The 23,440-nt window shown below is 38.9% G+C and overlaps 1 long non-coding RNA gene across 1 annotated transcript in view; it reads left to right on the top strand.

Moving 5' to 3' along the window:
* LOC110477385 (uncharacterized) overlaps positions 1–23,440 on the top strand; it is a 47,180-nt gene that overhangs the window by 21,845 nt on the left and 1,895 nt on the right. The window contains exon 4 of the long non-coding RNA XR_013340385.1: positions 22,359–22,396. This is a non-coding gene — a long non-coding RNA (uncharacterized LOC110477385). The remainder of the gene's footprint in view (positions 1–22,358; positions 22,397–23,440) is intronic.

Below are 23,440 nucleotides of genomic sequence, written 5' to 3'. Positions count from 1 at the left end.
TAATCTTGCCGATTTCCACAGTGTTTGATAAATGCTTTGGAACAGATTTCATCACATCCAGCAGATTTAATGCTTCTTTAGATAAGGCAAGTGCCTAACAGTAACACTTTCCTCAGTCAATTCAACTACAAGTAAATACTGTGTGTGATTACAGGATTAAATCTGAAGCAAAAGCCTGGTTTTGTAAGCAGCTAAAAAACTCTTGTTGAAGCTCTTCTTTCTCTCACTTGCTGTAGAAAAGGGAGTCATTTTCCCTTGACAGGTTTTCAGTTATAAAAATTGATTGTATGCTTAAAAAAATAGGTTCTCGGGAGAGCTTTAATTTCCTCTTGAAAGGATCATTTTTTAAATGGAAGTGCACTTGATTTTGGAAAATCTCAATTTTATTTATTCCAAATCTCCCTGCAAATCTATTTTTCTGCTCGATCCATTTTTCCTTTTCAGACTCGTGAAAGTTGCCATAGCTACCCATAACTTGCTGATTTTTTTCCCCAATTAAATCTCAGTAGTTATGAAGAAAGATGTTGTTACTTTTAGCAATAAGAGATTTCCTCTTCAGCCCCTCACCCCCTTGTTGATTGTGTCTATTAAAGCAGCAATATTTCTCTGACTCATCCTTACCCGATGATTCAGAACCTCAGACGTGAGACTCCATACGCAGAAATTACTGCAGTGGGTGTTAATATCTGTGTGGGAAAGGATAAAGCTTGGAATCTAGAATACCCAACATGTTACATGAGGCTCAGAGAAAGCATTCCTATTGCCTAATGTGATTCCTATTGCCTAATGTGGCCCTCCACAGTTTAACAGTGGACAGAGACCTCAAAGCTGCTCCCCAGCATTGGAAAGGTCTCAGCAGTTGCAGGTGTTCCCCAGAGACTCTGATGCCCTGTGAAGGCTGACCTAAACCAGAGACTAGGCAGAGTTAAAGAATAAGGCAGGGATTTATTAAAAGGCCTCAATGGATCCACCTCGGGCAGCACAAGAGCCCAGCCAGGGCTACACCCAAGATGGACCCAAAATGGTCACAAAATGCATGACCGGTCATGGGGTCTCTGACTTTTATAACTTCTGCTCCATTTGTATATTGGAGTTACAATTATAGCTTTGGGTTATGAAGTCACATCCTCCTTGTTTTTCTCTCCTCAGCCCACATTGTTTGTGCTCTTGGGCTTGAGATTTGGATCATTTGTCCTTGGTCCCCAGCTGGAGAAGGAATTGTTTTGTCTCCCTGCTCTGTGAAGAGAGCTCACCATCCCCTCATATGAAGCTCAGACCCACACACTAGAGCAGCAGAGAATCTGAAAAATATGAAAGCTAAAACCTGAGGCATCAACTGAAATACCCAAACATTCAAAAATGGAAGGAATGAGGATGTGGAAACTCCCAGCCAGTCAGCCTCACCTCAGACCCTCTGGAAGTTTTGGAGTGACTCCCCCAAGAAGCCTTGTGTTGGATTCTGTACTGCACAGGTGGTCTCACTCCTTGTCCTCCATGACTTTTATGCAACATGCACAAAATGGGATATCCATTCACAGGGATACGCAGCTTAATGTAGCAGGGAAGTAGAGCTCAAGGTGAGGTTATAATCCATTTGCTGCCCTTGGCTAACTTTCTTCCATAAGCCTAAGAACCAAGAACTTTGCTATCGATCCCACTGAACGAAGTTAACAAAATTTTTATTATTTCCTCAGAGAAGAGAAAGTCACAGCAGTTCAACTCTCTCTCCTCTCAGACAGTTCAATTTTTAATTCAATAGTTGAAGCAAACAGAAAGCCTTCCTTTCACAGTTTAGGAGTGACATATCACACCAAGCATAGCCCAAAACACTGTTGGAGTGTATTCCTAAGACTTCTCGGACTTCCCAAGTCATGATTTACCCTGGCACTCCCTTGAAAATTTCAGCAATGAATCAAACTTTCTGTTTCTATGGAAATAGAGCAGGGGCACTCAAGAAATCATCTAGTTTGTCTCAGCTGATGAACAGATGAGAGAAATACCATCCCAAATTTGTGAGCTGGTTCAGAACCCACACAAGGTGAGAGCTTTAGTCCAAGTCTGATGTTTAAGGACACTGCACAGCAAGGCAGGATTTGAGGGCTGTCACTGTCACTGTCTGGGCTCTCTGGGTAACAATGATTAATTATATGAATATTTCTATGACATATTTCTTTGTAAAATGCAAAGGAATCATATATTCTTCCCTGTGAGGGTGGGCAGGCCTTGGCACAGGCTGCCCAGAGCAGCTGTGGCTGCCCCATCTCTGAAAATGTCCAAGGCCAGGTTGGATGGGGCTTGGAGAAACCTGGGATTCTGGAAGGTGTCCTTGCCCATGGCAGGGAGGTGGAATGAGGTGAGCTTTGAGGTCCCTTCTAACCCAAATCTCCATGGTCCTATGGCATAAACAAAAGCTGCTTTTGAAGTGCCCAGTGTGGTTCCCAGTGTGCTGTGCCATGGGCAAAACCAACACAGACCATATTTCCAGATGTGTTTTCTATGTACACAGGTGCAAAGGATGGACAGACACCTGGATATACCAGCATTGGATTTGGCAGCTCTTACTTCAATTAAAAAAAAAGAAAATTCATTCATATATGTGGAGTTCTTCATAAAGCAGTATCCAAGTAGTCTGGGATGTAACTTGATCTACAACACATACAGCTTTTAGAAAAGTTTGCAGTGCTCACAGTACAAGCAGCAGCATCTAAAGCCCCTTGGAAAGGTGTAGGTTGCTGGTGTAAAGGGGCCTTTCTGAAAAATGTGTGGTATTTTCTTTATGGGAGATGAAATAACTTACTAAAATACTGGGATTAAGTCCTTTATATAATTTTAAGGGAAGTGAAGTCAGTTTTGTAATTAACGTTCTTGGCAAGGATTGTATCTGTTTTAAGTGATGGTTTATTTTAATGGTTTTTTCACACTGTCATGCAGGTACCCAAGGGAGACCCTTCCTTAGATGAGCAGAGCACCTCCATTCCATTTGTGTGGACTTCCCTGGTTAGTAGAGAACATGATCTTCAGTTCCCTGGAATAAGTGCAGGCATGTCATTAAAACTGAATATTTGAATTAAGCAATTCTGGAACTAAAAACCTGCTGAAAAACACACATCTCAAATTTAAAATGCCAATAGCAACACTGCTGTTATTTATCTATTTTTCCTAGAATTATTTTCCATTTGTCAAATGTGACAGGCTAAAGTGTGTGGCCTGGAAGATGTCTCAAATTTTGCCAAATTTAAAGTGCATGGTAATCTCAATATGGCCATAGTGGAATCTTATGCTATTTCATCCCTTTGCTCACATGGTTTGTCACTATTTAATTTGGAAAACTGACTGATCCTTTTCCTCTGATGTCTGTTTTCACCATCTTCATATCTTCAGGAAAAAAAAAAGAATCTGTAAGAATTTTCTGAATAAGTAAGGCTTGTAGGGTTTTGGGAATCTCAGCTTACCCTTTAGATGTTTGACAGGCTGAAGAATATATTCATGTACAACAACAAAAGGAAATGATGATACATCTTCTCTCCTCTGAAATACTGTCTACTTAAATGAGTCTTTTAAAATGAACACTGGAAAGAAACCCTTGTAAAAAGCTTATTTTCTTTTGACAAGGTATAAAGTTTCTTTCTCTATTTCTTTTTTTAAGAAAAAGGAACAAATTGATTTTTTCCTTTCTAGACTAATTTCAGGTGGATTAGAAGGAATGTAATGGCTTAATTATTTGCATGGTAATTTCTGCTTTTCTGCAGGAGATTGAACATGTGTATACGAAAACCTTTATTAATAATTCCCAGGTGTGTGGCAGAAAAACAATCTGTGCCAGTCAAAGTATCAAAGTTATTTGTTTCATTACATGCAATATAATTGCATTTTTTCCTTCTGGTTTCAAGAGCTGAATCTTGTAATGCACTTTTTTTTACTAGATGCTACAGAGGGGATGTAATTGAGCTTCAGTAAGTGAATTTTGGATTTTGTTGTGGAACATCAGTTTGCCCAGCTGTGCCAATGCCTTTCTAGGCAGTGACATTCAGGTCTCACTCTGGATTCTGAGTTGAATGACATTGGCTCTAATACTTTTGCTCAAGTTGTGCTTTCAAGGGCACTACCAGGAAAGCTGAAGTCATAAATGTGGGGCAGCAATCCCACCTGGGCAGGTGTGCCTTTCTTTCTCTGCGTGAGTGGCAGCAGGGAGAATGCAAACAGGGCTACAACAAGAAAATCACTTCCCTGAGGAAGAGCCACACACCACAACAGCCTGTCCTGCCTTGTGAGGGCCACACACAGGTGCTTAATTGGGACAGCAGCACCAAAGTCAGGAGGTTGTTGGGTTTTTTCAGACAGATCCAGGTGAGTGGGTGGGACCAGGCTGGAATTACCCTGACCAGCTTCACCTGGCATAGAGCTGCAGCCCAGAAGCCCCACAAGGTTCTTCCAGCCTGAAGGCTCAGGTTTGGGTAGAACTGGTTTAAGGATATCTGTTCCCCTTCCTTTGCTGAGTTATTGTTTGGATTTCCTGGGCTGACTTGGCTGAGGATCATGGGATGGGTTTTGTTGCTGTCGCCATCCTGGCTCTGCTCTCCTGGATCAGGAGCCCCACCTGTAAGGTCAGTGCCTCTAGTTTGATGTACAGAGCAATGGAGTGGCTTCATATAAACTGATTTTCTGAAACACAAAGCAGGAAAAATGTGTATTGCCTCTTCCAGAGCTTAGATTTTAAACCTCTGCTTGAAATTTAGCAGATTTACTTGGTAGCAGTTGGTGGCTCTTCAGCAAGTGCTATAGCATAGCTGTCTGTCTTCAGTGAAATACAAATCACCTGAACTTTTGTACTGGATTCAAATGAAGTGTGGTTAAGTAACACATTACTGTGAAAGGTGTAATGGCTTAGTATTTCAAGATAATTTTTGTGTGTATGGGAAAGTCAAATGATCTAGTTAGTACCTTACACAGTGTTTTTTCTTCTGAAACAGATGTAAGCCTAGTATGTGCAGATTCAATTCACCACCTACTTAAATGAATCAGATTTGGTGGGAAAGTCACTGAGCTTGCTCTTCTGAGAGCTGTGTGAGTGTAAACTGTCAGGAGGCTCCAATTCCCTTATTTCTGAATGAGTGGGGCACACGCTGTTCTTCCTAGGGATGAGGAGAGTCTTTAGAGAGATTTTTTAAATGCCCAGCCTCTTTAAAATACCAATATAGAAACCAGGTTTCTAGGGACAATCCTGGCACGTTGTTTTCTGGCTTTTGTCAGGCCCAAGATTTGATCCTAGCTAATACAAGAGCCTGAAAATGCTTACTTCTTTCTGCTGAAGGCAGTTTACTCTTCGTAGAGCCCAAGTTTTCTGTGATTTGAGCGAAGTTCCTTTCTAACCAGGCTGGCTTTCCCTCAGGAAAAAAAGCCCCACTGTCCTACACAGACATTGCACTTGCATTGGTGTCCTTGAGTGATTTCCTGTAAAAATAAAGCTCATACAAAGATCCCACGTGGAGAAGACCCACTTGCAAGGAGGTGTGTTGATGATCCTTTGATTTGTCTGGTGTGTTTTTGAGATGTAGCTTTTTCTGACATTTTAGCTGCCTGTTATGCCATGATGTAAAGCACAGTGACAGCTATATTTACACTAGCTGTAAATCTGGTTCTGTAAACACCAGATGAAACTTAAACTTGGACACATACTCCCAAACTGTCACTACTGTGACAGCACTGCTCTGTCCAGAAATGCAATGAAACTGGTTAAATCTGCAGGGGTGTTTAAGAACCTTGGCTCGTAAATTTAAGGGATGTTGCAACAAATCTCATGATTTTTGGTGTTTCAATATGTGAATTGATAAATCGATGGATGGATCCTCACCAGAATCATCTCTGTTGCTGGAGAGGGATAAAACCATAAGGGAAAAGCTGTAAGACAGTAGGATTTGAGAGAGGTCAGAGTGGCATGTTGTCCTCTAGTGGCTTGTTCCCTAGGCTGTGACTAATACAACAAAATTCTCCTAGAGACTGGATGGAAGATCTTTTCAATTTAAGTTTCTGAGCAAGTTGAGGCTCCACATTCCCACTTTTCTCTCCACCTGCTCACAAACACTGAGGCACATGACGTCGAGTAGGCTGGGTAGGATTTCTCCCATGTTCCAGAGACAAGGAAGGCCAACTCTTGAATATGCATTGCATCCCTGGGTTCCTTTTGATTGCCAGCTCATAAAATCACATATTCCTGAGTAATGAATAAATTATACTGATCTAAATAAATGATACTGTTTCAGCTCAAGGCCCTTGAGCTATGAAGGGTAATGGGCTGGCGTGGAACCATTCAATTTAAAAATGGTGTAGGATAGGGCTTGCTAAAGCAGGGTGTGGAAAGGATGGAAGTACTGGTTTTAGGAAGTGGTTGCCTTCTGAGTGGTAAAGTGTATTCCATGTACACCTGCCAAATTCATGGCAGTGGAATGAAGCACATAGAGCCCTGGTTTCTCAGCCCTCCAGCACAGCCAGGATCCTTGCTGTCATGCTGCTACTCTTAGAAAGGTGTCAGTCAGGGGAGGGCCTGGCTGCGAGGGAGGCTTAGAATCAAGCAAGCAGATTTAACATCCCACTGAAGTTGTCAGTGCTCAATGCTCAGGGTCTGGGTTTGGTAAGGGAACTCATTGCTCAGCATCTGCTCAAGGCTTGTGCTCCCCAGCAGCAGTGAAGTCACTTGATAAACAGCACTTGGTAAAATATTTAGGCAATAACTAAAATCAGTCAAACCTGTGATGGTTTGTGGGGCAGGATGGGGACATTGCAGTGTTGTGTCTGACTGCTGGGAACGAAGTCAGAGATTTGGATGAAGGAAAGAGAAACCACACAGCATAAATAAAGCATTTTGGGGTGTGGAATACCAAGGGTTGTAGAGGTCAGGAAGCACAAACAACTCATTCGAAGCCTGAAGCATTAAAATTGGCTACTTATAACTAAGTTTTAATTTCCCCTTTTTATTTCATATATTGTCCTGCTTTGTTGACATTTCTTAATCTCTATTAAATTTTATCGCATGCAATAGAAAAATTCAGACTCTGCAAAAGGGCTTCAAGAGGGTTTTTTTTTTAAGGCCCTATGGTTCATTTAGTTTGGGTTCTGGTGGCTTTGGTTTCCACCCCCCACCCCCAGATGGTTGTAATACTATGGAAATGATGCGCATTCCATCCTAAATGCATGTAAGTACATTAAATTTTGTAAGTTATTAAATTGGAATATCAGGGAAAAAATGCTTGGAGGGAAATGCCTGCTAAATAATACAAACATTAAGAAACATTATCTTTTAAGTGAAGAAAACAATTTTTTCATCTGAAAATGATGCTTACAGGAAATAATTCCACTTTAATAGGATATTGGTGGAATGAGCAAATAACAGGAAACATGGGAACAATGAGGGCTGTTCAGAAATGAGTGAGTTAAGGTCACAATGGCCAGATCCCAGCATCAATTGCCCCATCTGGAAAGTCTTGTATCTTCTTGAGGATTAAGAAACACTTCCTTGAGAGATTGCATGAGTGTGTATTTAGGTGACTCAAACTTTCCAAAACCCCCCTTGTACAGATTCTGGGATCTAGTGGGAGTTTCGTATGGGGTTTTTTTTATCTAATAATGGATATTTAAATGAGAAATTTAGTATTTTCTGATGTTTTTAAACTAATTCTTCTTTCAGCAAAAGTCAGGAGCAAAAGTAATCACTTTCAGGGAAAATTTTTTTTTTTTGGAACATTGACTTCAAGTGCCATAAATATAATAGATGTACAAAATAACTGTTAAGGGATCTTTATAAGCAAATGTAAAAGCAGATTTTTTTTTGATGCGTTTTTTTCCTCGATTAAGATTCTTTAAGTTCTCACAAAACTTTACATGTAATAAATATTCAATATATTGCTGGGAAGTGTGGTGTTTAAAGAGTTTCTGTGCAAGAATGGGATAGACACTTTGGTGCCTTAGGTGAAGTAATGTGCTATTGAATCATTTAGAATAGAATCAAATTTGGGATTGAGAAATACTATTCCACGTGAGAAAACATACTTCAGAACCTCTTGGGGTTTAATGTACTGTCTAACTTTTTCTGGGCCAGGTTACTCTTGAATTGTATGGTGGTAATAGGGTGTGTTGCATATTAAATAGATTGACAATAAAAGCAGAAAAGTAATTGTGCCCAGCTGGTATCTTGGCAGACTTAGAACATCGATCCATCTTTTGTGGTTGTGATCTTGCATGTGACAAGTATCAAAGTTTATTACTGCTTTAATTTCAAGAGAGTTATATCTGCCTGGCAAGTGCTTCCCTGTTGTCATTCCAAACCCACATGGGGGGACCACTGTCAGTGCAGCTAAAATGGGAATAATGGAGTTTTTATACCATGCTTTGCTTGTGGTCAGTGGGCATTACTGGGTTAGATGTTCTGCCTTGCTGGTTCTCCAGTGAGCCCAGGCTGTCTTGTTCCCCTTCATGCCAGTGTGTGCAGGGGGGAGTCATGTGTCACACAATTTCCCAATTAAGTGGCACATCTTTAATTAACCCTTGTTAATTAAAGAGAGGGAACAAGCCAACCTCACAAGTTGTGTGGGCTTTTTTACTTTCTTTCATGTTCTCTAGCTGTCAAAATGTTCATTACTCACATGCTGAGCTTTTGTTGCAAAATTCCTCTTGTGACTTCCCTCCTTGCATCTTCAACTATTAAAGCGTTAGGGTAAGATGTTCCGGAATGTGAAGCTGCATTGTAAGATAGATTTTTAGCCTATCCCCAGTACTGAGGGTGTTCTAAAAGAGATCACATTGTAGCTGGGCTTTTGGAGATTAGCCATAAATAGAAGATAGTCTAGTGTTTCCCACTGGTTTTCCATTATTGCTTTCTAAGGAATATACCAGTTTTAGAGGATGCTGAGTATAAATGCTGCAAGTATTGATTAGTTCAGGATCAAAAGCTGCTCCTGGGTTGAAGTTCTGGGTTGTGTCACTAATTCATTATCTACCACATGTGTGGATTTAAGAGTGTGAGCCCTGAGTGGTTACCCCATTAGCATCTCAGCTGTGCAGCATGTGCTTCCTTATCATAAAACTGCAAATTCAGTAACATAGGCCACTCCTGCCTGTTGTATCCATGTTTTCTGGTCCAAAAATACACTGGAATAAACTATAATCTGATACTATAGACTAGTGTAAATTGCAGGTGCAGCAAGGACTTGCCAGAAGGAAACCAGATGTTCAGTGAGTGTCAGACAACTCTGAAGTCACACACCTGCTGCACTGTGTGTTGCATATCCTGGACTCCACACACACAGATTTTGGCTGTGCAAAGTATGAACAGCCTGTATCAAATGCTTCAGAGCTGCTGCAGGTGTGGTTTGACTACAGAACAGTTGTAAAAGGTCAAACAGGCGCAGGGTTTAACATCCATACATCACACAATTACTGGCTCCCTGTTGAAGCCCTGGCTGGGTTACTAGCAGTGTGCAGGAACATGTGTGCTGCACTGGGTACTAATGACAGTGCAGCTGTTGTGTTCCCTTCCCCACATTTGCATGTGGAACTCGGTTTGGAGAAGGTAGTTGGAATAATAAAAAGCATTAGCAGTATAGTTGGTTGCTCTATAGCTATAATTAAAAGGTGCTAAGGCTGGTTAATGAATTCTGGAGATTGCTAACACATCCTTCAGGATCAACTGCACAGGTGTGGTAAGGAAAAGGCATGGGAGGAGGAGAGCATCACGGAGTGTCCCCTGGGTTTGATTAATGAGAAACCAGACATATGAGAAATAGAGAATATCTGTTTATTCACAGGGAGAAAAAAAAAACAGATTTTCTTGAATTTCTTGGGTGAGGGAAAGAAGTGTAGTATAGACAGTTGGAGCACAGGCAACTGATACTGTGTAGAAACAAACAAAATCACAAAACCCCCAAATGAATAAACAAAACCGGCAGCAAAACCAACACAAGACCACCAAACAATGAAAAGAACTGAAAGCTTTTAAAGTTAGGGAAAGAACTTGGCAAAACTGGCAGAACAAAGCATGCCTGGAAATCTCCCAGCAGATCTTGGTAACATCTGTGTTTCTAACTGGAGAAACTGAATTGCTTGTTTGTTAATTAGGAAGGCTGGTATGTTGCTATGAGAAGTTTGAAATGTGAATAATAAACCTGTCATGAGGATTACCATTCACTTTTCCTAGATAAATATTTCTGCTCAAAAGTGAGATTCCAGAGGAATGTTTTGGTCATCCCAGTAGCCACTGTGATACTTCTGTGTAACAGCTGGGAAAAAGCATATTATCAAGTGCCTTGAAAAAACACTTTCTTCTTTAAAGAAGCATTCTTTTTTATAGCTGGGCATTAAATGTTCCCGGCCACAAGTACTTTTTACTTCAAACAAATTCCAATTTGAGAGGAAACATCACCAGTCTTTCAAGGACTAAGAATCATTTTAGTTAAGGTTTAGGTCTTAAGAGCTAGGGTGAAAAATGATCTTGACAAAGATCCTAGATACAAAACTCTTGAATTTAACAAACTCACTAAAATAAAGAGTTGATGGTAGAATAAGGAAGCCCCCAACCCTATTATTTTGTTCTTTAGAAACTAGAATTACTTACTTTAGTTAGATTGCTGGAGGATAAATAGCCCATACACCGTCAGCCTATGCCAATGTAAAGAACAATTCCACAGGACTTCTTACATATCCAGGTAGAGAAGGATCATTTTTGCCTTCAGCACATTAAACACTGCAATCTGGAGGGTGGACCACAAGGAAGGTATTTCTTCATCAAACCCTTGTTAATTGTGCTCCAATTAATGGCAGCTGTTCCTCTCTCATTTGAGTCAATGGCATTGCAGCTGCGCAACACAGAAGTTCAGATATTTTCAGGAGAGGGCAACAACTGATGTCCTTAATATTTGTTCTGCTATATCAAGGCAAAGATCCACAGTTCTGAGTAGCCTTCAGTGCATGAAGAATGAAGTTTGTGTGTTGGGCTTCTAGAAAAAGTGCAGACAAAACTAAACTTGGCTCAAATGGAGGGAGGGGACGTGGGGAAGGATGGAGAGCTGGGCTCCTGCTCCCAGCCTTGTCAGGGGAGTGGGAGCAGGGACAGGAGGATTAGATCTTTTGTTAGAGCAGGTGTATTATTTCTTACCAGTCAGGATCATCTGATATATTTCAAGCAAATTGACAGAGCCTGAAGGTGTAGTCAGAAAGTGCTGGTGATTTATTTCCCCACTGATTTTCAGCTCCAGTGGAATGCACAGATAAAATGCAAAAATTTAACAGGTTAGAAATAAGTCTTCTGTGATTATATACAGGCTTTTCCTCTTTAAATATTCAGAGTAAATGTAAATGTATTCATAGCATTGTGTATTCTGCCTGTAGAAATGCATTTGCAGTGTGTCAATGTGTTATAAAAATAATGGAAAATACTATTTTCTAATAAAAAACCTCACAAAAATTGAAGGCAGCAAGGCTAGCAGAAGTTGTCCCAGAGAGGATGTATCGTTCCCTGTATTCTCTATTTGAAATTCAAATTGTAATTACAACATTGTACTTTGAGATTGCTCTAACAGTGATTTAGATTCTTTGCAGTAATCGTTTCTCTGTGGTGACGGGGCACTGCTGGTGACACATAAATTCCTCTGACAGATGTGGTTAGCTGGCTTAATCCTGCATGGGGACTGTTCAGGGGGATGCTAGAATTACTTGAAAAGGTTGTTTAAAAAGGTAAAAAAATCGCTGGCATGTTTATGTTGGGCACCTAATTCTTTATTTGCAGGATGATGGTCCTGGTGTCTTTAGGGGTATGAAGCTGTGCAGGGAAGTAGCAGGAATGTGAGTAGGATGTGAAAGCTCACATGCAGACAGCATTGTTTTGGGGTGTATATGAAGATAGGAATCTTACCAGCTGTGGTGTTCTGGCAGCTGCTGGGATCATATCTAAAAATAATTAACATTATATAGAAATTATAATTTATACATATAAATTATATATAAAATTATATACTATAGATATAATCTGAAATTATACTTGTTTCTGTCTTCTGTAGTTTCCTTGCAGAATATCTCTAAATATCTAAACCTTTTCAATGCAAGTAAATACACAAAATGATTGCAATTTAAAATATAACCTTCAAAATATGGATGTGCATGGATTGGTGTCAGATACATTACATTTGCTTAAATAGAATTTATTTAAAGGTTAACATATCTATGAACAATTGTGTCCTTACCGAGAGCTGTAATATAAAATCCTGGAAGTCAGACTGTCAAAACTAAAGGTATTTTTATGAGAATTTCCACAGAAAAACTGAGCTAATATAGCATATCAATAATTTACTTTACACATTTTGATTTGTATTTATTAATAAATGCAGCTTGCATATGTAGTTTCCACAGTAATTAAATTGTAATGTTGAAGGAATGGAAAAGGTGATAGGCCTTTGGCTGAGAGCAAGAGGAACATGTCATGTAAGCTTAAAATATTGCTAGTCTTCCAGAAGCCATTAACTATAAACAATGTAGGCATTTTGATTGCATTTTAAGGAGGAAAAATACCCGACCTTGAAAAACAATATATAACTTTGTGGGCAAAGAAACAAAACTATGCCCTGGAAATTATTACAGCTCCACGGGGTAACTAATGTATGTGCTGCTCCAACACAATCTTTTCTGCATCTTAGTTAAATATTCCTCGTCCTTCTTCAACCCTGTCATTCTGTTTCTATTATTCTGATGTACCCTATACTGTCACACTGCCCTTGTTTTAATTCCGTGGTGTTGGGCTAAAAATCCACATTGTTTGAAACGGGGCATGATGGATATTGGATATTCGTACCTGGGGTCTTCCTGCTTGACTTCATGGTATCCAAACCTCTCCATCTAAAAGCTGGGAAAAGTAGAATTCCCTTCCTTCTCCAGCTGTTTAGTTCTTGTAGAAAACTTTTGGTGGTGTGTGGTGAAAAGGGCCTCAGAGCTGAAGAGCTGACTCATTTCATTAAGAGAGCTCAAATCGCTGGCACTGCAGAAATAGGATGCACTTAATGGGATTAGTAAGGCTCTGATACAAGTACATAAAAATACAGCTTTAAAATTATTCTGATAATCATGGAAATGCTTCATAAGTACCTTTGTAAAGCAATATTCAAACAGTCTTACAAAAAAGCTGAAGAGGTTTATTATTTTATCTCTATAGGCATATGAGAATTTGGGGTCTAGAACAAAACCAGATTGATTGTCATTGCAGAACTATTTTATTTCTTCTAACCATAACCTTACCCTTTCTAATGGTATTTTTTAAATAAGTAATTTTGTATGAGATGATTCTGATGATATCCTGCACACAAAAACTCATTCTGCTTACATTTAAACTCACTTTTACTGAGATATGATAACCAGTAATCAACAGTGATTTGTGATGTGCCTGGGATTTTTGTAGCTACCTACTTTGAAGATTCTATCAAAAACCTTAAGCATGCTTTAGTCTACCTTTTAAGAAAAGTAGACAGAAGAATAAGCATCTTTCTAAGATGCAAAGCAGATATAACAGATAAAACTAAATGTTATTTCTTCTCCAAACTCTAACTTCTTAATCACATTCTCCCAAGAATGTGCTTTGAGGGATAAATAGCCAAAATAGATTTCTTGCACATACACGAAATGTATGTAAAAATATAAATGCAAAGAAATACTTACACACATGGTCACAAGCTTGGTCTTTCCATTCGTGATAGTGGCTTTTAGTCAAGAAAAAATCAGGTCAAAAAGTCACCATTTGAGGGCTGCTTGGAAAGTTGGAAGGCTGAATCAGTTGCACCATTTGGCTGCAGGAAAAAGACTCCAGTTCACACATGTTCTTTCTTTCTTTCTCTTTTTTTTTTTTTGCCTTTTTGAAATGGAACATCAACAACAGTTCAGCGGAGCTCAAAATTAAAGCTCAGGAATGATCGGTTAAATCTCAAAAAATTGCAGGGGGGAAATAGAGTGAGAAATTAGTTTCTTAATATTGACATGATACTGCAACCTTCATTATAAATAAGATTGTCATCTGATATCACTTCAGTTTTACATATGGATTTCTTCTGTCTGAGTGGATCATGAAAATTTCCTCACAGTCCAGGGAAACCTAAACAGATCTGTATGAAATGGGTTAATATTCATTAAAAAAGGGTTTCTTGAAGGAAAGCAGATGTTTGCACTACTGCTACCTGTGATGCCTGAAAACCTTTCTACAGATGACTGTAGGTAATGAACTAAATTGGCTCTGTGTCCTCCATTTGAAGTTGCAATTGTCACTGGCTTTTATCGTTACTTTCCTTAAGCCAATGTAAAGATGTTGAGGACTTGTTTGACTGCTAAGTGAATTACTGTAAGTCTGTACACACATATATATATATGTATATACACTCAGACATATATCTATTTAAGTATACAGAGCATCATTTTTTAAAAAAAACATGATTGACATTTTACAGGGGAAAAATTAGGGCTGAAATTAGTTGCAAAATTGGGTGGATTAGCAACAAACAGGGATTCTGTGCAGGAATGATTTTTATTTCCTTGAATGCATTCAGTGGTATCTCATCAGATGATTTCCTTTCCCCACCCAACATAGAGAAACAAGGACAGAATATGGAAAGAAGGCCAAGTAGTTATTAAGCTTGCCATGAAAATTCTGTGCAATTCAAAACTTTGTGCTTGTGACAATTCTTGAAATGGATGTTTCTGATTTAAAGTGGTTTGCACGGAGATCAGACCTCTGTGATTCTAGGAATTGGTAATGAACTGAGTTTAGATGTGAAGAAAATATATATTTCCTGTCCATTGATCCTAGCAATGCAATACTGACCCCCTCCTAACTGAGAGCTAGTTATAGAAAAGCTTCTGAATTTTCCCCAAGATGTTCCAATGAGAACAACACATCTTCAGATTGAATTTTGACATTTTTTGTCAAACAGACCTCACAGAAGTCTCAGTGGGGTGCAGGAGTCCCCTGACTGACAGTGCCCTGTCTCAGTGTTGCAGTCACTCACACAAACTCTGTCTTCTCAGGCTGTTTCACTATCCCAAATCACAGTTTTAGTGTGTGAAATGTTCCTTCTGTCTGTGCTCTGTGTTTTCTGTCTGTTGTTTGTGTCTCATGTGCTGTCTGAACAATTGAGACTTGCAGAATAACAGACTGAGGCTGAAGGCACATCTTGTCCAACCCCCTAATTAAAGGTTTTGAAATGTTCCTTCACATGGAGTTGGCAATGCTTTTTTTTTCTCTGCCCAGAACTCCCTTCAGTTTTTCTCTGTCTGGATTTGCATCAGATGCAATATGGTAAATTTGGGTTTGATGGAAGTTGTCAATGGAAGGCATTTAATTAGCTGTGTTGTCCACAGAATAAAGTCTTTATTAATAGAGTGTAAAATCACAATAACATTCTTTGCTGTCATATTCATTTACAAGTTTATAACTAATTAGCTGTCAGTTCTCAGCCTTAGGCCATGTCTTGCACACTTCCAGAACATTTTCCTTTTCCCAAAATACTGTTTCCAGTAGACCTCCTCTCTCAGGCATTCCCAATGTGCTAACTGGGATGTTTATTCCCTATCTGGTTATTAGTTAACTAATTTACCTATTCAGTTGTTTATTTGGGTGTTTTTTCCACTTTTTCTAATGCTTCAACAGTTTTGTATCTGAAAGCTAAAGTTCTTCCACATTTTTTGAGCAAGACCTTTTCTGCTTCTCATTGTGCAGCTCTGATCTTTTTTTTAGAAGAGCTTCCACGTTTAAAAAAAAAAAACAACTCAGAAGAGCTCTTTACTCCAGATATTTGCTGTCTCCTGGGTTTGGGTTGAAGGACATTTCCCATTGTTAACATATAAATGAGTGATGGGCAGTGAGTGATGTATCTGGTGGTTTTTTTTGCTTTTACCTCCTAGAAGCTGGTTAGAAATTAAGTTTTCTTAAGAAGGGGAGAGGAGGCAGGCAGGGTGGGATATGTGGAGCTGGAGGTGGTTTTGTGACTTCATTTTGGTGACAAAGACAATGGATTTATTATTGGTAGCGCAGTTTCATTTTAGCATGATTTTTATATTTTCCTGACTCTGAGAGACAATATAGATTACAATTATTTTTGTAGCACAACAGCCATGTAGAGATGTAAACAGATTTATTTCCCAAGTGTCTTGTCTTTGAATAATGCTTTTCTATCTGCATATCATTGACGCTTTTTCTGCCCAGAAAAACTTAAATTATTCCTCTATTTTCAAGTCCATAGGATCTTTATTGATTATTTTTCTACTTAAGTATTTGCAGGTCTTCCCAGTTTGTGATTTTCAGTACTGTGCAGTTTGCAGGCTCCAAGAGATCCATACTGAAGACACCAGCCAGTTGTATAAAGCTACATTAGCACTGCTGCTGCTACATTAATGAACTTTACTGGTTTTAATGAACATTTCTGGCATCCCTGCCCACAGCAGAGGGGTTGGAACTACAAGATTTTTAGTCATTCCCTACCCAAATCATGCTGTGGTTCTAGGATTTATTATACTAAAATATTAAAATCAGTCTGTGGTTCTAGGATTTATTATACTAAAATATTAAAGGACTTTTAGCACATCTTTATAATGTACTCCTAAACTAGAAAGTGATTGCAGACAGCTTGTAATTTGAAACAGACCTTTAAAAAAAAAAAAAAAATCAGGTAATTTTCCACCCAAAATAATAGGCAAAAGTATTGCCTCACAAAGCGGTAAAAGTTCTTCAGAAATTCAAATCCCTTTTATTTCTTCTGAAAACTGTGCCTGCTGGCAACAGAAATGGTAACCTTTTTCAGTGCAACTTCATCTTTTAGAAGAAATAACCTTAAAGTTCAGTTTTAAATAACCAGGACTTGAAGATTGCATGGTACAATCCAGCACTGCAGCCTGCCCATCCCCTTGCTCTTCATCTCTGTGTTTTATCCTTAAGAACAGCAGTCATAGAAAATATTTCTTTTTCTATTAAACAATAGAAATAAGGGATAACACTGAAATCAATTTACTGCAGCTGGTTTTGTACTATGTAGTGTAGCACTGCTGACTTCTGTGGATGCATCTGAAAAGCCTTTCATATCCAAAGATTGACTCCAGGCAAAGGTGAAAACAAGAGCAACAAAGCAAAATGAACTGATGAGTCTATTTTCTGAGAGGAGAGGTGGGGGAAAGAAAAAAAGATTTTCCTTATTAAGCTTAGCAGGGTAGGACAGGAAAGGACTATTTTCAGGAAAAAATGACTTTTCATCCTCCTGATTTAGTTTTACTCAGAGTAGTTTTATTTCTTCAATAGTACAAGTCAATGCCAAAGAATATTTAATCCATCAGGTTCATGATCCTGAAGGTGCAACTTCCCCGTGGCCTTCTGTGTATCACTGGGTCTGAAATACAGCAAAATAAAAAGTGCTTAAAGCCAGGGGTCAGCCTGGGGTTTCCCATCATCCTTGCTCATTTCTTGGTGTGTATTATACATTGTTCTGTGGTCAAAATCTCCCAGTGAAGGGAATATTCCATCTGATCCCAGGAAAGCTGGCACTTGGCATTGGGATTCAGCCACCTGAGGAGGGAAGGTTTCTGGAAACCATTTCTGCTGGCCTCTCCTCGAGAAAATTAAGCCTCAGAAATGATACTGAGCATCTCTAACCACAGTCAGGACTCTTTGTTTTGTTTCTGCTTTTGCTGGCTTTGATTTATTTGGGTGGTTTGGGAGATTTGGGTTTTTTTGGGTTTTTTAGCAGATCAATCCTGAGACAGTCACCCATTAAATATTCATTGTCTATTGCCTTTGTTTGAGAGGATTTCTGCTGTATCAAAGATTCCTTTCTTCAAGATTGTGTCTTAAAAATAACTTTCAGGCTATAAAATGAAGGGCTTAAAAACGATACATGGGGTAATCAATGCTACTTTGGTTGCTAGAAGTAATATCTTATATTCTAAGAGAGATTTCCACATTAATATTGGATGCCTGTAAGAGGATGTGGCATTACAAAGCACAGAATTAAAATATCTATTTTATACTGTCATTCATCTTAAAACTTCCCAGCTGGAGCATGTTGTATTTTAAAAGAAATTAATAAGTTACACATTTATTCCACCTGAAATGTCTGTATGTTGTTATTTCTTCTCTAGCTGTTTGAGATTCCAACTGAAATGAAGGTTTTAATAGATACTGAATTTTCACATAATAAGATACAGTACATGCCCAGTAAAATTTACAATAGACTTCAGAGAAAACGCACAAAAGGTCAGAGAAAGGAAGTGCTGTTATCTCAGTTTAATGAATAGAGAGCTAAAGCACAAAGAACACAAATAATTTCCTCACAATCACTCAGGGAGCCTACAGCAGGAATGAGAATGACACCTGCATCCTAAGAAAACCTGATGGCTTGATTAGCAAAAAAAAAAAAAAAAAAAAAAATTCCCCTTTCTTTTTTATTAACTGGAATTGTTTATTGAAGCACTTTGTAATTCTTACATGAAAGGAGCTGTAGAAATAATAATGGTCATAATTAGGTTACTTTAAAAGCTTGGCTGCCTGAAGGGATGTCAGAGCCCAGAGGTGATGCAGGTGGACCAGGAGTGGCTCAGAGCTGCACTGAGTTGTCCTCTGCACGGGGCAGCAGGTACAGAAAATTGTAAAATGCTGTGGGCTGGGTTTTGGTGAGGGCTCTTGATGCAATGTTTTCAAACAAGAGTAAGTTTCCAGTTCTGGAACTTTTAAGAATTCTTTAAAACCATGAAGAGAAGGAGCCCTCTGAAGGTACCAAGATAACTTATCTCAGGGATGGATGTGGGTAAAAGTGTATTGCAGAGGCATCAGTCACACACACTGAGTTTTGATTATACTTCATAAACTGTACTGGGCTGGATTTTTGCATTTAATCTCCAGGTATTTCTTTTAAAGGACAATTCTGATAGCTAGTACCAGATGCTGTTGGTAGTATGACTTTTGTAATTGTGCTGATCTGTCTAAACCATGTTTTGTTAAAGTAATAAATGTTCCCTTTCTATGAAAATTGAATTTTAAAGAGAGCACTGCATCTTGGCTTCTGCCACATCATTTGAATGGTAGAAAATTTTGGATATGTTTTTTGGTGGTATTAATGTTGGATATGCTTTTTGTTTGTGATCAGGGGGCTGCCAGCACAGTCCCTGTGTTAGTGTCCAGGAACACACATAATCATGGGATATGATTCCATACAGGTTCTTTTATTGAGAGCTCTGGGAATCAGGGGTGCAGACCCAAATCTGACTCTGGCATGGCTTTTGAGCTGAACATATTTTATAGTCTATCATTATATGACTTACATATTAATTATTAAACCTTTATTGTTCTATTTTATACATTGACATGAGTTTCTTGTGATCTTTCTTAGGTCCCTGACCACAGTCTCCCATGGTTATTCTTACAATTAAACAGTAATTATTTTTAATTACTAAACAATGATCACATCTAACAGTTGTATCATTTATCATGTACTAGCTACACAGGTGCAGTTCTAGCAAGGTACAAAGTCTTCATGTACCTAGGGTATTTATTTTTCTTTTCAGGGCCTACTAAGCTTAATTTTCCTTTTAACCCTAAATCCCCATGATTTTAAAACCCTTTTACTATCACCAGCATGGCCACTCCACAACTGAACTGCTCATCCTTATGTGCAGGTGTGAGGTGAGAAGTAGAGATTTCCTTAGTCTCCTTAATTCCAGTAGAGCATCAATTTATAAAAAAAATATTTTAAAGGTATGGTTCTTCAGGTGTTGCTTTATGTTTTCCCTGTGATATTGCTTCTTCCCTGGGATCATCATTTTTCTTCTCTCTTTAATGCTCCAGGGAGCTGTTTAACTTGTTGACTCCTAGCCACAAACAAGCACATTCTATTTCAGCACAAACACCTCATTTATTGTTCAGCACAATAGGCATGGCAGAAAAAAAAAGGAGATTTTCATGGTGAAGCAACCTGCATGTCAGACACCTCTCCCTGCATTTTCCAAGTGCATTGCATGCGAAGTCCAAGGTGATGACAGATACTCCTGGTGGAAAAATTGGCTGTGAGTTTCTTTTTTGTTACCAGAGACAATTCTAATAACAAGTAATGAGGCAGATGTTAAGGTGTCTGCAGAGTGTGTGACATTTTGGAGCAGCAGAAAGGATGTGACTGTGAGGAGGAGGGAAAGCTGTGTGCTGAAATACCTGCTGGTGGCAGCCAGTGCATTTCCTCGAAGAGAGAAGCTCAGGAAACCTATTTTTCACTGCCAACAAAATCATTCTCCAGCGATTTTCTATAGTAACACTTTCCCAAGTCAAGCTAGTCCAGTGTGAAGATTCCCCTTCTGAAAAATGTAAGGGGTGTCAAGAAGTTTTGTGATATTGATCCGTGATAGATGGTAGAAAAGTGTTTAGTGAAGTAGTTAGGTACTTAAAATACACAAAACATCGCTGGAAATAAAGGCAGCATTTGATAAAAGCAGGGATGGCCTTTTTACTCCTTGCTGAGTAGTGCAAACAAATCTGTTCTATTTTGAGCACGGTGGATTTTCTCACTGTCTTTTGAACAGTATCCACAGTAAAGGAATGAAGTCCTTGGCAGTGACTGAACATGTCTAGCACCTCTGAATTTCAGAGGTTTCATAAATCATGGATTTGAGTTAATAAGGGTTGGGTTTTTCCTGCCAATCTTACTGTATACACGATGCACGTGTGAAATTGTGGAGGAGCTCAGATTACTGGGATAACACTTCCTGTGCTGGTACATGGTTTCTGTTCTGGGAATCACCTAGGACAGGAAATTCCTTCTCTGAGGTGTTAAAAATACCCTTGATCTCTGCACTTACAGCAGGAATTTTTTTTTTTTTTTAAACACAAGACAGCATCAAAACTATTGCTATGAATCTATTTGCATTCATGGGGTAAAGAATACAGTCTTCTTTTAATGTTCCCTTTTTCACACCCACAGGTGTCATATCATAATCTGCTTAGCCTTTGTTTTCTCTCTAATCTGGTGTGGAAATAAATACTTTCTTAGGGATATTCCCCTAAATGCTAGGCAACTTGGGCAATGCTTTTCTTTTTCTTTTAGATCTGTTAAAATGCTCCCCTGAGGTAAAATTCAAAGGTATCACCCTGTTTAAAAGACATTAAAATAAAATGGATTTTTCTTCATTTCCAAGTGTTGTACTTGATATATAATGATTTTTCCCCTAAAAAGTGTGTTTTCCCATTTCATATTAGAAGCAGGAAATTAATTTAGCAGTGTGAATAGAGAGGTTGGAGAATAAAAGGGACCCAAGTCACTAAGGATCAGTTCCTAATTCAGTTGTAGAATAATCATTCTGGAAATTATGTCTGGAAACAAATCTGCTTATATTTTCAACAATATTCTCCCTTCTCCTACAAGGAGTAATGGCTTTAAAATGAGAAAAGCCAGGTCCAGATTAGATATTAACAAGAAATTCTTTATTCAGAGGGTGGTGGGGCACTGGCACAGGTTGCCCAGAGAAGTTGTGGGTTCTTCAAGTGTTCAAGGCAAACCTGAATAGAAATTTGAGTAACCTGGTCTAGTGAAAGGTCTCCCTGCCCATGGCAAGAGATTGGAATTGGATGAGATTTAAGGTCCCTTCCAATCAAAGTATTCTATGATTCTGTGTGATTCCTCTAATTTTTCTCTTTCTCTTCTCCCCCTACTTAAGTAGATTTATTTTTAGGGGTGCCTGAATGTGGAGGGGTGGGGAGCAACAGAGTTGTTCTCTACTCAGTCTGCTGACTTGGTTTGGTTTTTTCCTCCCGTGTTAACAGGTGTTAATGCCTGTGTAAGGCAAATGTCCTGGCAATCAGAACAAATGAAGCTCCTGCTAAAACATTTCCTCACTGCCCTGCTGGTTTTTAATCAGAACTGCTGGGCTCTCTGCTTACAGCCATCCTCATGGAATTTACAGGATGGTTTCAGAAGAGGAGAGCTGCTTTGAAGGGGTGTTTCAGCCATAGCTGATTCCATTCAAAGTCTCTGCTATGTTATTCCATACTCTTTCTAGATTATGGATAATTATTTGTAAAAGCGTTTATTATCTAACCTATCCATGCACTATTTTTTGTAAATTCACTTTGTTTTCACTCTTAAAATTTGCTTCTCAGTTCTGTTCTTGCTACTTGGCCAGGTAAAATAGTGGTAAGAACAATTTTATAATTTTTCTCAGTGTATCCAGCCAAAAGTAGCTTTTTGTATTATGAAATGGGACCAGACTTTAAAACCACCCCTTGCCATATAAAGTGCTCAAAGGGAATTAGTTCAATCTTCAGTTGAATCCAGCTCACAGGTGCATTCCTTTGCTTTGAATTTTTCTTTCAGTGAGCAGAGTCCTGGGGAGCAGACTAACCTTCCTCCAGGTAAGTCACACATGAAAGAAATTTAAAGTATTAACCAAGAGAAAGTACACAAATATTTCAGTACATTGATTTTCTCATGTGCCCTGAAAAGGGATCATGCAGGATTCCTCACTGAAAATAATCTGGTCTTCATGGTTTAATTAATAGTATTGCATGGACAAATTGAGGGCGAGAGAATGATCTGGCAAGTGAGAATTTCTGGTGCTCAGTGAGGAGTGAGTTGTTACACATGATGTTGTTCCTCAGCAGTGGAAGGTGGTAATGGACAGGCTGCTGGCTCAGACATTAATCTTCTCAGCTACATCCATAAATGAAATGTCATGCCTAACAACTCCTCTTTTATTGGTATTTCATCCTGCTTTCCCTGATTAAAATTAATGTCTGTGCATGTATGTATGAAAATGGGGATTAAAAGATCTACATATTCAGATGGTCAGAAATGGTTCACACACACACAGAGCCCAGTTTCAAAGAACAGATAGGGAAAAAAAAAAAAAACACCAGCTGCAAAAAGTCAGAGCACCTGCTCTTAACAAACATGACAACCTGCCAAAATTTCATCTTGAGATGTGCTTAAGACTGTGACAGAGATAACCAGAAATTACTGTGCACTCGGATAGCAAATTAAAATCCAGAAGTCAGTGAGGCCACAGGATATTGGATTTAAGACCTTGAAGAGGTTGTCAGTGTTTTTGACATTTCATTGCTGGAAACATATCAGTGTGCTCAACGTGTGGATATATTTGAATGCTAAAGCTGGGTGAAAGGCCAAGTTAAATCCATAGGAAAATTTGGCATCATAAGCAGCTGAGCATCCTCAGTTCCAGTCAGTCGTGGGGGCTGTGGTTATATAATGTATATATGAAAGAAATATGGCAAATATTATTCCAATGAAACAAAAGTGAGGTGTTTTGTTGAAGTTACAGATTGACTTTGGGCCCAGCTTGGTGTGACTGCTCTGCTGGTGTAGTATTAATGGGAAGTAAATGAAAGTTCCTCCCCAAGGGTCTTCCTCCCCAAGCTTTGTCATGTGCAGGGCTGGGT

This window comes from Lonchura striata, chromosome 8 (genome assembly GCF_046129695.1).
Source record: "Lonchura striata isolate bLonStr1 chromosome 8, bLonStr1.mat, whole genome shotgun sequence".
Taxonomy (NCBI): Eukaryota; Metazoa; Chordata; class Aves; order Passeriformes; family Estrildidae; genus Lonchura; species Lonchura striata.
Note: the sequence above shows the minus strand (reverse complement) of the source record. Positions and strands in the feature narration are given on the sequence as shown.